The sequence below is a fragment of the Cupressus sempervirens genome, chromosome 9 (genome assembly GCF_028749045.1).
Source record: "Cupressus sempervirens isolate cs-2001-9-10 chromosome 9, ASM2874904v1, whole genome shotgun sequence".
Classification (NCBI taxonomy): Eukaryota; Viridiplantae; Streptophyta; class Pinopsida; order Cupressales; family Cupressaceae; genus Cupressus; species Cupressus sempervirens.
The window spans coordinates 340,196,741-340,211,667 of record NC_143126.1 but is presented as its reverse complement, the minus strand read 5'-3'; positions in this window follow the sequence as shown (position 1 = coordinate 340,211,667).

Here is a 14,927-nt window from a genome sequence, read left to right as displayed (position 1 = left end):
AGTAAGCAACAGGAAGAGAGCCATAGAGAGGACCAAGCTGAGTCCGAGGAGGTTAACTTGAGATAGGTGATGTAGACCATTCTTGACCATCTACCTCCTATTCAAGATCAGCATAGAGTACATCAAATAGAACAAGAGCATAGACCCAGGTCTAGGAGCCCTTGAAAGGATCGACATAGATCCATTGTATCTACTTAGATGAAAAAACTTTCAAGATCCAAGGTCAAGCTCTTTAATGGGAAAGGTTCTGGTTATGTGGCCAAACAGTGGCTTATTGCCCTTGATAGGATTTTTGCTATGCAGGACTTTGACAGTAATGTTAAGGCAAGATTTGCGATTACCAACTTGGAGAATTTTGGGGCCACTTGGTGGAGAATTGACAAAAAGAAGCTGGGCATTGATATGAGTAGTGTCCCTTGGGAGCTATTCTTAGAGACTTTTCGTGACTGATTCCTACAAAAGGAATGGAAGCAGCAAAGGGCAGATGAGTTCCATAATCTCAGATAGTATTCTATGATTGTGATAGAGTATGAGTGCAAATTTTAAGAGCTTATTTCCTTTTCAAGATTTAGTGACAATTCAGCTCAATTGATACAGCACTTTATTAGGGATTTGAACAACCGTATAATTGGGGGTGTCAAGGTATTTAAGCCAAAAACTATCAAGGATGCGATATGACGAGCCATCCTTGTTGAACAAAGTGTCAACCTTGGTCAGGGAGGTTTTGTGGGAATGCCTACAGCATCAAGATCTAAAGGCAACTATAATTCAGGTGGAAATAGGAAGCCTCCTTTTTCTAAGGGGAAACAGTATCAATAGCAGTCTTAGTAGACACAACAACAGAAGGGATCGAATTCCTATCCTCAAGGTGGTGGTTGAGGTTCTAACTCCAAGAACAACCATAATGCTCAGTGCAATAAATGAAATCAGCCCAATTAGCCAACTCAGAGCAGTTAGTCTTTTGTTAGCAAGAATAGCCATTAGCAGTCAAATGCACCACCTATGGGTAGAGGATCTAATAGAAATAAAGGATGTTTTACATGTGGGAAAGTTGGACATTTTTTAGCTCACTGTCCTCAGTGAGCACCTTAGTATTTAGGCCCTAGGCCAACAGCATCTGAGCCTATAGTAGGAGATGTAGGAAGAGCTCATAGAGTGTTTGCAACAGTAGATCACCATTAGGCAAATCATCAGGGAACAATGGTTGAAACCACAGGAGCTATTTGGGGTGCATCTCTTTCAGTGTTGTTTGATTCAAGAGCTACATATTCATTTATTTCTCCATCTATAGTTGCTAAGTGTAAGTTGGATGCAGTGAAGCAAGATCATGGTAGGAAAGTGGAACTAGCCTCAAGCATTAAGGTCTCCACAAATTCTATAGTTCATAAGTATGGGCTTAGCATATGAGGATTTGATACTGCAGTTGACCTGTGGGTTATACCCCTTAGTTCCTATGATGTGGTTTTAGGTATGGACTGGCTTGGATCTCATAGGGCCAGTATAGACTATAGGAAGAAGATTATATTGTCTCAAGATGACCAAAGGAATGATGTGAAGATAGTTGGGATACCAAGGCCTATATCTCTATGAATGATTTTTTCTATGCAATTGAAGCAGAGTTTCTGTAAGGGATGCTAGATATTTGCCATCATGGTGAATGATCTTGATGAGGAAGATCCTGTGAGGAAGACTTTAGATCCCCCAATTCTACAGGAGTACACAAATGTATTTCCAAGTGAGATTCTAGGCATGCCTTTGAAAAGGGACATCAACTTTAGCATTGATCTAATTCCAAGAGCAGAGCCTATCTCTAAAGCTCCTTATCGTATGACTACATAGGAATTGGGTGAGTTACGTCTTTAGCTAGAGGAACTTTTGGCCAAAGGGAGCATTCAACCTAGTGTGTCACCATGGGGAGCTCTAGTGCTCTTTATGAAAAAGAAAGACGGTTCTTTGCACCTTTGTATTGATTACAGACAATTGAATAAGGTGACAATAAAGAACAGGTCTCCTTTGCCTAGGATTGATGACTTATTTGATCAGATTAAGGGAGCTACAATGTTCTCCAAGATTTACCTTAAGTCAAGATACCACCAGCTTCACATTAAGGAAGCCAACATTCACAATACTGCCTTTCGAACTCGCTATGGGTATTATGAGTTCACAATGGTACCTTTTGGGTTGACTAATGCTCCATCAATTTTTATGAGTTTCATGAATGGGGTGTTTCAATCTTATCTTGACAGGTTTGTGCTTGTGTTTCTTGATGATATATTGATATATTCTAAGTCTCAGAAGGAGCATGAGGAACAATAGTTTTATAAGCGTGGGTACACAGTGCTACCATGCTTTGGCTTGCGAGTGTAGGCAGACAAAACACCATCATACATGGTTTTGAATGTGGGCACACAAAAATGTCGTCGTGCATGGTTTTGAATGTGGGCATGCAAAAATGTTGTCATGCATGATTTTGAATGTGGACACACAAAAATGTTGTCACGCATCCTTACAAGCACAGGAAGACAAACTGCTACCGCACATGAGTTTTGAATGTTGGTGCATATCGCCATCGCACATACATTGTGAACATGGGCACACAAAAGCACTGCCATATGTGGGTTTTGAGTATGGGCACACTACCACCAATGGGTTATGAGTGCAGGCACACAAAAGCACTATCACATGTTGTCTTACCTTGAGCACATGAATGAAACCCTCCAAACAAACTTGCAAAAAAAGATATGTGCCATGTTGAGGCCACGTGGGGTTTTTATAATCCCCCCGCTAGGCGAGGTGTGCAGCATGCATTCTGCCATTGTGCGACTGCATTGCAGGTGATTTTTATTTTTATTTTTTTATTTCTTCAAATTTTATAATTTTTTATATTTTCTCAATTTTATTTTTTTTATTTTTTTTCAAATTTTCTAATGTTTTTGTGTTTTGTAATTTTTCAATTTTTTTGTGTTTTTTTAAATTTTTTGATGACTCTAAGACTTTAACTCTAACAATTTTCTCCCAACTCTCGAACTATGAGTCCAAGAGTTTTTTTTCCTAAGTAAGAGGTCCCCATTCCTAGTGAGGAATGTAGTGTGTGTTGTGGACACCACAACACTACTACATCCAATGTTATATCATTATTTGGATTGCATCTAATTTCTTGAATTTTTGATACCCTAATTCCATATATAGGAAGAAGTGTCCTGAGAAAATTACTTATCACTATCTCATCTTCAATCTTTCCTCTTGAAGCTTTGATTGCACAAATACTGGCTTTGATTCTGTCACTTTACTTTTCAATGATCTCATCTTCTCTCATCTTTATTTGATCAAGTTGTCCTCTGAGACTTTTAGCTTTATCTCTTCTTACATTAACATCTCCTCCATAGATGGATTTCATCTTGATCCACATCTCATAAGTAGTTCCATAGTCTTTGACTTCATCAAATTTGGCATAGTTGAGAGATGAAGCAATATCAATCATCATAATGTTACGACTCTTCTTCTTTACAATTTCTTCAATAGTCATAGTTCCAGCAAGTGTCATATATTTGGTGTCTAGGTACTTTAGGTCTAAATCTCTAATAGTTACCAAATGCAGTCTCATGAGTTCCTACCATGCCTTGAAGCTATCTCTATTTAGCATGGGAATCTCTCTTCTGTAAGACATCTTGATCTTTTAGCTTAGGTCCTTGAAACCTTCTCTACAAGCACCAAAAGCTTTAATACCAATTTTTGGAAATATAAGAAGAGTCATAGAGAGGGAAGGGGTGAACTAGTTACCACTAAAATAAATCTCAAATCCCTTAGATGTCCATAAAAATCATTAACACTACTAAAAATATTGTTGCTCTGCAAACACAGACACTCGGTTAATTTTGATATTATGATGTACCTCAGTAACCACTAAAATAAAAAATGTAACTTGGAGAATGCATAACATGCAAATCTTAAGATATTATCTATGATTAACCTTAATTAACTTAGTTGCATACACATGAAAGAAATAGCATGAACACAAGTCACACCAATATTTAATGTAGAAACCCAATTTGGAAAAAACTACCAATTGCAACTAGTTACTGATTTTCACTCTTTTGAAATGACCTCTATTAAAATCCAACCCTATTAAAGTTTATAAAAAATAATTTTAGGTGTGACCCTATTAGAAGATTTAATTAGCCTATTAGGAGTGGCCTTGTTAGAGGTCTTTAGTCACTTCAATCTAGAAATGCCACCTTGTTAGAGGATTTACAAATACTTGTTAAGCCAAATCTATTAAGAGATTTAGATCATTACTACAATGGTTAGAAACTAACAATGAGATGGCCTAATTTGTGATGCATCTAAATTGCTGATTATAGATCTGAATTCTAGCTTGAATACTTAATCCTTTCTGATCAGATGTATCTTTGGAGCTCCTCAAGAATATTCTTCTTATCCTTCTAATTTATTTCCTCTTGGCATCTTCTATTCTTCCATACACTTGCTCACATTCAATCCTCAACTTTACCTTATACTTATATCATATCCATTATCAAGTTAGCTTGAATATAACTTAGAATAGTTAATATTCATCTCCTCAGTTGGCTAGAACCAACAAACAAATCTATTGAACTTAATATGCCAAAACAAGAAAATCCTTCGTTAGCCAACCCTGCTCCGTAGACACTAACTTAGAATGATTTTCTTGTCTTAACCAAGTGAACTTAGTTAATGTTACATATTCACAAAGTTCCTTTGGTAACCAATTGATCTTGGTTAACACTAGTTTCATCTAATATTTCCTTTGTTACCTGAGTGACCTCACTTAACTATCAACTTCTGTGAACTTCTCTTCAATGCCTGAGTGAACTCGGTAGTCACTGCCTTTTGAACTTGGCAAACACTGGAATGCTTAACAAACATAGGAAAATATCTTCATTGCCTAAGTGAGCTCAGCATACACTTTCTAATAAAGATATGATATTTTGTGTAACATCAAAGATAATACACAATTAACCAATTATTTTCAACAACCCTTATCTACATAAGGTGGGGTTCTTCCATTATTTCTTATTCTTCCTTGGTTCGATGGAGTAATCTATGTATTCATTATTTTTTCCTATGTACTATGTGGATGTAGTGGCTATGTACCTATACATTTTGATGAGATAGATCATTTACCATATAGACACTCTTATTTTTTTTCCTACTTTGGTTGTAGCCTTCCATGTTCAATTGATCATCTCGACAGGCTTTGGTGTTTCATGACATCTATATCTTTGAGTTCAATTTTTTTCTTTGTGTGCCTCTTGATTCAAGTAGTGTCTTTTTAGGACAATCATGTAGATTATAGTGTTCTCTACCTAGTCAAGTTCTATTCTAGTGGAGGTTCCTCAAATCAATAGTTACTTTTGACAAAGTTTTGCATCTTCTACATGCTTTAGTGGTGTTCTTCATGATCACCTTTTTTTCCTATCTTCTAGGAAAATCCCTATTTAGAGGCTTCTTTAGTCCCTCATTAGTCTTTACAACATTATTTCCATCTATTTTTGGAGTAGGGTTTTTCCCATGTAGTTTTCTCCATTTATCCTCTTTTCAGAAATTTGGTTGTGCTTGGGTACCTCATTAGGCCTTGTTGTCGGGACCCAAATTTACTTTGAGTAGCAGTTTCTAGGTTTTTAGCTACTCTTTAAGTTTACCTTAAGGTGAGGGTGTTAGAGTAATAAAGTTTTTTCTTACTAATTAAATCATATTGATTTAATTATTAATTTACTTATTATCTCTAGTTTACTTAAGCTAAACTTTGGGCATATAATAATTAATTCTTTTATTAATTATTGTCATGAAACCTAAGTTAGTTAATTGTTAGGGTTTTGACCTCCTTTATAAGTATGATGTCTCTTTGCAACATTCATTCAATTTTGATTATTGGAATTTCTCTTTTTTCTCATCAAGAATGTCAAATCTATGGATGTGGTGATTCCAACATCCATAGCTTTTTGTTTTTCTCTTCTATGGTAGGTGTTTGCAAGTAGGTGATTGTTGGGAGTTGTGGGATTCACCTTTCATCAACTTCAACAAGGATATTTAAATTTTTCAAGTATTTCATATGACATTACTTAGAAAGGAAAATTTAATTGAAAATGAATTAATATGTGTATCAAATGTTGAATGCAATTATGTAATATTGATTTGTTGTATATATATTTTTATATAATTTTTCCTTCAACTAATGATGCTCAAGTTTAGTGTGCATGGAATTAACCATGGATTTTAATCAAAAAAACCAAGGCCTAAACTTATGTGGACATAGTAAAGCCAAGGTTGAATCTATTGAAAAGATACAAACCTTATTGTTATGTTCTATAGTTTGTATTTTTGAATTGTATGTGTGTAGTAGATTAAATCCATTTTGTAACTAGAGACATGTTATTGGTATGTGTAATGTGTCATATTGTATCACTCAAAAATTTTAACGTCCATGTGTGGATGACATGTCAATTAGGTTTTTGGCAAGAAGTCCCTTAATCTAACACTAACTTCAATGAAGTACCCAAGTTAACCATAGTTGAAAGAGTTGTTAGGAGAAGTCTCCATCAAGTTGAATTTCGAATTCAAACTTCCTAGTGACTTTAGAGGACTTAAAAGTGGTCATAAAGTTCCATTTTATTTGAAATTAGGTACCCATATGATATTATTATAAGTTAAGTGTCTAATAATCACCATTAGAAGGTCTACATAGCCTTAGAGACCCTCCAAACAAGTCAATTTCTAAGTATTGCGAAAATGGAGTTGTCTCATGATATTTCCCTCACCCTCATACTTGGCCAAGCTTATATTTTTGGAGGGGAAATAGCATAAGAGAAAGGGGGCTTGTGTTATTTCCATATTGAGATAGTGGGTAGGTTAGAGATTTTGGATACCTTTTTAGAGGACCTTAGGCAACTTAGTTGAATTTTCACCCACTCTCTAATTTTAGAGACATCTAGGGTTTTGGAGATTGGAAGCTAAAGAAAAAGGGAGCTCTCCTCAACTTTCATTTTCATTTTTCATAGGACCAAGGTTGGTGCTTCTTTCCATGGATTTTTCTCTTCATATGCATCTTGCATAATTGTGTTGCAAATATGAAAATGTAGGAATGTGATTGCATATTGTAAGTAGATTGTTGTTATGTTGTGTTGAGATGAGAATGAAGGATTGTTGCATTTTTTATTTATTGGTTTTAATTTAGATTGGAGTGTATTTTGGGTGTGAATTCTTCACTCACCCTTGTGAGAGAAGAGAAGCCATTGGTGAAGGGGTTAGTTGGGCTATACAGTGTAGTTGAGAACCTCTTCTCATGGAGAAGAGGGGAATTTCATGGCCTATAGGCTCCATGAAGTCATGGTTATTGACATTATGTTTTAGGGGTGATAAGTAAAGTTATTGTGAAGAAAAGAATTTATTTTTGAATCCTTGTTGAGGCATGGTAATTTTCATGTTATGTTATTTGTAATAGTATGGAAATTGTCCTCTTGACAATCTCACCTTGACCCTTTTTTATGGTTTCATTTTTTATCCATTGTCAAGCCCATGGTTAAGGGTGTTAAATGTTGTAATTTTGATGTTTATGCATTTTTGAACTTGTATGGTTGTAACCTATTTGGGTTTTGGTCCTCCTAGCTTGGTGGGTGGCCTCATAGAGGCCTAGGTTGGGAGGTGAGCCTACATGATTCTTTTTGTCATGCCCAAACTATGAGGGCAAAAATACACAAATATTTTTTTTTTAAATAATAATTAAAAAAGCTCTAAGTTTTAATAAGGTTGTGATCTCAGTTTAAATAAAGGTTCTCTACATTTCATCTTAAGTTTATAAACTTGTGGAGGAATACATTATTAAGATTTGAGCTTATGTTCTTAAAATGTTATCGACATAAATCACGTTATTTTATTAACTTCACAACAAGATATGAAAGTTATTTAAATAACATTCTAAAAGAGTTCGGGTTTAGATTAATTTGAAAATATCTAATCAAATAAAATCTACATTTAAACTTAATTTAAATAGCCAATTAACCTTTAAAATTAAGACTACTTAATACTCAAAAAAAAACTAAATTTTATCATCAATATAAGACTAACTTAGAACTATATTAATTTAACTATCATCACAACTTACACAATTCTAACTAATAAAATTTAAAACTAACTTAATAGTAAATATTAACTAAAACAATCCTAACTAAATATATATCAAAATTTAAAACAATTAACTTTAAACAAATAACAATTAACAACACAATGAATAACTAACTTGACAAAACAAAATGAAAATCTAAATAACTTAAATAAAATACTTACTAACTAATAACGTTAACTAAATTTAACTAATCATTAAATTAGAACTTTCTAAAATAATTGAACAACTAAATTAATTAAAACTATACTAACTAAATTGAAACTTAATTAAATTACATTTTAACATACTACTAAACTAGATACTAACTTAACACTACTCATATTAAAACAAAATAAATATCTAACACAAATCTAAATTTAATATTAAACTAACTATAAAAGCTCACTAATAACTAAAATTACTAACACAAACTAACCAAACTTAATTTAAAATAAAAAAAATTTACTAACCTAACCTAACATACCTAAACTAACACCTAAATCCTACTCTATCCCCCCTACTCCTTCTCCATGGGCAGCGCTTCCCAAGGAGCGTTTCCCAAGCATTGTCCTTGGGACAGCGCTCTGCCCTATGAAATCCAAGCGCAGGGCAAGGACGTACAACCCTTGCGCAGGCCCAAGTATGAGAAGGAAAGGTGAATAGCAAAAAGGTTCAAAAAAGTTTTTAATCCTTTTTCCATGGCCAAACAAAAATTAAAAAGGAGACAGAGTGACATCACCCACATGATTACAATGGACTTTTGCAACATAAAGCATTTTAAATCTGCCTTTTCAAACTGACTTGCATGACAATGCATTGATGAATAAAGTTTTATAGGTAGCAATAGATATTTTGGGATATTGTATAGTGTTTATTTAGTTATGCATAATCTTTTTTATTGATTATTAATTTCAAATTTAAATACAAAAACAAGGAATCACAGAGAATATTCTCTGTTGCACAAAACTATTTGATTGCCTCTCCCATACAAAAGGCAGAGAGTTTTACTCTCTTGCAATTCTTTTTTTTTTGATGAAAATTTTCTAAGTATAGAAATTTCAAGGCAAGTATATATATATATATATATATATATATATATATATATATATATATATATATATATATATATATATATATATATATATTTGAAATTGATTGATTTACCAAGGGAGGTTATATTTTTTTTTCAATAAATCTAATAGGACCCATTTCAAATTAAATATGCCAAGGATTTGAATGATCCATTTTAACTATAATGCAAGAATTGATTTAACTCCATTAATCACAAAACTAATCTTTCATTCATAATAGAATTTTTGTTTCTAACCTATAAGAAAACTTGAAATTTTACCAAATTAAATCGACATTAATTTCATCCTATTTTTGATGTGCATCCATCTAAATTTAAATTACGATTAAATCACATGATAACCAATTATACTCAAACAACAATTTTATTGGCAAACCTGATTCAAGGGCTCAGCCAGGAAAGAATTTGGAAGAAAACCCGGCTTCGTTGCCAATCCAAAAAAGTTTGAAATACCAATTTACATAGGTTATCAATCTCAAATTTCAACAATATAATTGAATTTTCTTCATGACCCTCATCAAGGGATTCATAACAATTTTTGCAACACATTTCTGGAACCATGGATGGAACATAATCTGATCAGGTGACCACGAGCATGACTGAGAACAAATAAAACATGCATATTCATGCAAGGATCTCACAAAAGGATTCACAATGAATCAAAACTAGGGAAAGGTGGATTCTTTCAACCAGGAGAATTCAAGCACAACACCAAACAGATGCCCAATCGGGGCTATTAACCAAGAACTTTCGTTCTTCCATTTCAACATACCATAATCATACAAGGTTTGTGCTGACAAGTAGGGGCCCATAACACCCTACCCTTTCTCCCTCTTCTCATCCTGAGAAGAGACTCTACACTAGTTGGAGTTTGACTAAACAGACCTTTCCCAAAATTGGTCACTTCTGCCTTATCCAAGGGTGAGTAATACCAAAACACCTATGCAAGAAAATCTCAAAATTTTAAACATAAAAATGAAAAGAAATCATCCAAAATAACATGGTTTTCAAATTTTCCCAACATAGCCACAAACATACAAACATTCAAACAACAACAAGGTAGCATAAGCATGAAACAAGAATGAAATCTGAACAAGGGAGATGACAATTCCTACCTTCACAAAGAGGTAATGGCAAATGAATAAGTTTGAGTAGAGCTTCCCTTTCCTTGCTTCAATCTTCAAGAACTCCTCTCTAAAAGTAGAGATTGGGTAACAACCTCAACTAGTCCAAGAAAGGCCTCTAAATAAGCCTCAAACTCAACCACCCAAAAGGATAAATAACTTCTCCCACCCACTTACAATTCTAGAAACTCCTAACTCAACCCACACTATGGTTAAACACTAAATGGAGGTGAGGTGAGGCAACTCATGATAGCCATGGTCAATTTTCGCACAAAGGAAAAATGAGACTTTTTGAGTGGCCTCAAAAGTCAATAAAAGGGGCTTAGGGGTTGGAAAAGACCCACAACCCATACCCATACCCCTTGGGTATAAATATTTCATGTTTTAAAGCCTTAGGAAAAGGTTTAGAACCAAACAAAAGCTAGGAAAAAAATAGGACCATCTAACAACTCTAACAATGCAAATTAAGCACTAATCTGGATTAAGGGTCACTAAAATCGATTAAGAACCAAAGAAGTAAACTGACACTAACTTAAACCGACTTAGGTCCATGGGTTACACAACTAACCCTAATCAGCATACTGAAGAACATAACCAATTTACGAGTGTCAAGCGACACTAACAGAACATAGTTACGAACATTAACATTCACTAAACATAGAGAGATACATACATACATCTCACAATACAATATTTGAATTATGAACAACAAGGTTTCCAAAATTAACACATAGAGATCAGTTTTGTTCCTCCGTCGGTTTCCTCGGCTAAAATATTTGCACACTCATTGCACACATCAGTAGTCCCGTAAAATCACATGTACATATGTATATATACGTATCAGGAATCACATAAATTAAAATGTACATCAATAAGAGTTTCTTCATCCTACTTAATTTTTAATCATAAAGATTTCAAAAATCAATGTGTTAATCCTTCATTTTACTTAATTCATCATCATACATAAACATAAAGCCTTAAATGACAAACATCAATATATCTAAAAGTAACATCACATAACATGAAATAATATAATATGTTCTAAGTATCAGATAATGTCTCGAAATCTCAAGTCATGAGTATCAAAATGATAAAGTAATAACTAAGGCTACGAAGGGTCGGGGTGAGGCCTCACACTTTTTAAATTTAATTGAAGGTTTTGTGCTCAAGGATCAATAGGAGAATTTTGGACTTGGTCATCATATTGGTGTAGTGTGGAGGAAACATAGACTTGAAATTTTGCACTATACATTGTAATGGAGAATTCTCTATCTTGTTACATTTCATGATTGCAAAGTAGAAGTGAAAGATTGTATGAAAACTTCATATGTATTGTGTCATTTTTGCATTAAATTGCATTTGTATTTCAATGGATGAAGTATTGTAGTATCATGATAGGGGAAGTTGTAATGTTTTGAAATATTACTCCAAGGAGTTAATCCATTGTATTCAATATCCATTAGAAGAAAATAAGTGTTTTTTTGAGTTATTTCAACATTGATTCATGAAATGTTAAGAGAAATTGCACCCCAACTATGCTTGAAATTGTGTGTGGATTATCAAATGTAATTGCTTAAATATGTAAATATATTCATAGCTTCATTTGTATTTGTGATGAAATGAGAAAATTTATTTCACAAGTTGTGCTTGTTAATGAGCAAAATATTTATATAGATTTATTAGTCCTCAAGTAGATACTAGGTTCAATATTTCCTAAGTAGTTTTCCATCATTTCCAATAGACTTCAATGCTTAACCAAATAAAAAGCATAACCATAACAACATTATAGGATTTATTTATTGCATTAAACTAAGGCTTTGTTAATTTAGCTCATGAATATAATATATAAATTAGATGTCAACATGAAATAAATAGAAAGAAAAAGGGTATTACACTCTCTATAAAATGTATGGAGAGTGAGATCTAATTCCACTATCAAATCTTCTATACAAGCCTATTAAAATAATCCCAAAGAATATTCTTGTAGATTCTCTTACATATAAAAACAAATGATATAACTAATTACTTAGTCTAAATATGAAAATTGGGAGTAACCAAGAAGGTCACGTGACTATACTTGTTATTTAATAGGATTCCCTATAACCCAAAAAAATATGTATATATATAAACAAACCCTACTACCCTAGTACCCATCGCAAGAAATAAAGGGGTAAATTTTACCCTACTACCTTAGTACCCATAACCCTTTCCATATCTTGGAAGGCATGGAATGGGATGTGGGAAGAATTGGTTTTGTGGATGGGTAAAAGGGAAGGTTGGAGAAATATTAGGGTGTGGGTGTAGGTGGAGTTAGGTAGCGAGTAGAGTTAATAGGGTTTAAAGGAAAAGATTAGTAATTAGTAAAAAATAGTTATTTAATTAAATAATTGGGAAAAGAGTGGGAAGATAGGAGTATGTAAGTTAGTTTAATATTTAATTGGATTTAGTTATTATTATATAATTTATCATACACATTAAATAATATTTGTAGGATAGTTAATTGTTAATTGTGTTTAGTTTATTATATATATATATATATATAGTAAATAATATTGATATACACAAGGGTGCACATTATATAATATAAAATATGTTGGAATTCTTTAGAATAAATTAGAGGGGGGTGAATTGGTTATCCAATGTCTAGATGTACAAATAAAACTTTTCAATGCCTAATAGAACTTCAATATGCATGCATCCATTAGATCACACATTACTTAAACTTTGTAGGTTATTTCCCTAGGTCAAAAAAACTTTGTAGAAATGTAAACATGAAACAACATAAGAACATTCAAACAATTTGACACAAGGATTTTACGTGGAAACCCAATTTGGGAAAAGGCCACTAGTAACATACTACCAATTCTCACTCTTCTGAAGTGATTCCCTATGAAAGGCCAACAATATTAAAGGTTACAATAAACACTATTAAATGTGACACGATTAAAGGGTTTGAATCACCTTGTTAGGAGTGAGCCTTGTTAGAGGGCATTAGACCATCCCATTAGAATTTCATTGTAATGCCCCACTCGGAGATCCTTGTAATAAGGATAAATAAAAGACAAGATATTTTTTTTTAAACAAGTATGGATGCACACAAAAATTAGCATACAAGGATCACAAAGATCGCAATGAAAGATTTAACCACAATCCTAGCAACCAAAAAATCTCCAAATGCCACAACCAAACTGACATGCTCGAACAAAAAACAAAATCCAAAGATGAAAACAAAACTTAAAATCTTAGATCTATCAAAGAAAGTAAATACTAGCAATCCCAAAGGGTACTCAAAATACCAAATTGCATTCTCTAAAGAATAGTAGAGATGCCCCCTATTTTTCATGTGAGAAAACATAATTAACATTTTTTTGCAAGGAAGTATGCCAGCCACGCAAGGAACTACTTTCCTGTGTGAAGAAATGCTTGGCCCAACCACCAAAACCTATGTACTTGTGTCAAGTCTTGTATTTGGAAGTATTAGGAAGCACACAAAGAAATGAAAGCTTGGCCATGAGGGAATTCCAAGTCTCATGCAAGAGAATGTACAATCTTACACAGGAGAGAGTACAATCTCAAGTGAGGATTCATAATAGAAAGAAACAAAAACACAAGATGAGAAGATAGGGAAAATAATTCTTCCACACCAAGGAGTATCAGATTCACAAATCGAGGCTTAGACACTCGAACACAATAATTGCAAAATAGAAATTGTATCTAATCACCTAAAATATAGAAGTAAAGGAAATGAACTAAAAGCAACAATGCAATGAACAAACAAACTAAACTCATGTGTGGTTCCTCCCAACCATAATAGCATCATGAGACCTCAACAGTCCTAGCCATCCCTCACATGTAACATCCCAAACTACCAACTAGATAGTTAAAGTTGTCTTATGATGGCACCACTAGTAAAGCATATTAACATCATAAGAACAAGAAATCTAACATGCTAATCTAGTAGAGCAATATATATTCGAACTAAGTAAATCACACCTTCTAATCATATGTTAAATAGCATAATACAAGAATGTGTCAATTAAACTAACATCATCTAAACATGATATCCAAGCATTCCAATGAAAGCATAAATCATAAGGAAACAAACTTTGAACAAACCAAAATATAACCAAGTGAACATCAAGCATCATGAGCACTAGAACAATAGGTTGTCTCTATACACTAGTCCCCAATAGTGGTATTGGTAGTTATGCCTCCCAACCATGTGAAAACTCGTAGGTCCACTCCCATCATACTAATGGAGATAATGATCCAACCACAAACACATATAAAGAAAACATCCATGGCTAATACTAATGCCGGACAATAAAGAGGGTTGTAACTAAAAATCATGGGATAATGCAAGTACAAAAAGTCTTGGTCAAACACTCTATGGATCAACTATGTAGGGACTCTAGTGGAGATTTTGTGAATATGCTAATAAACTTTTCCCCTTTATACACCCTCAAGAGGCTGACATGTTGTGTCCCCAACTAAACTACAAGGACTATGAAGCATTTATTTTTCCCCTTGGAACCACCCTTGGGAGGCCAACACTATATTTACAACCATTCCC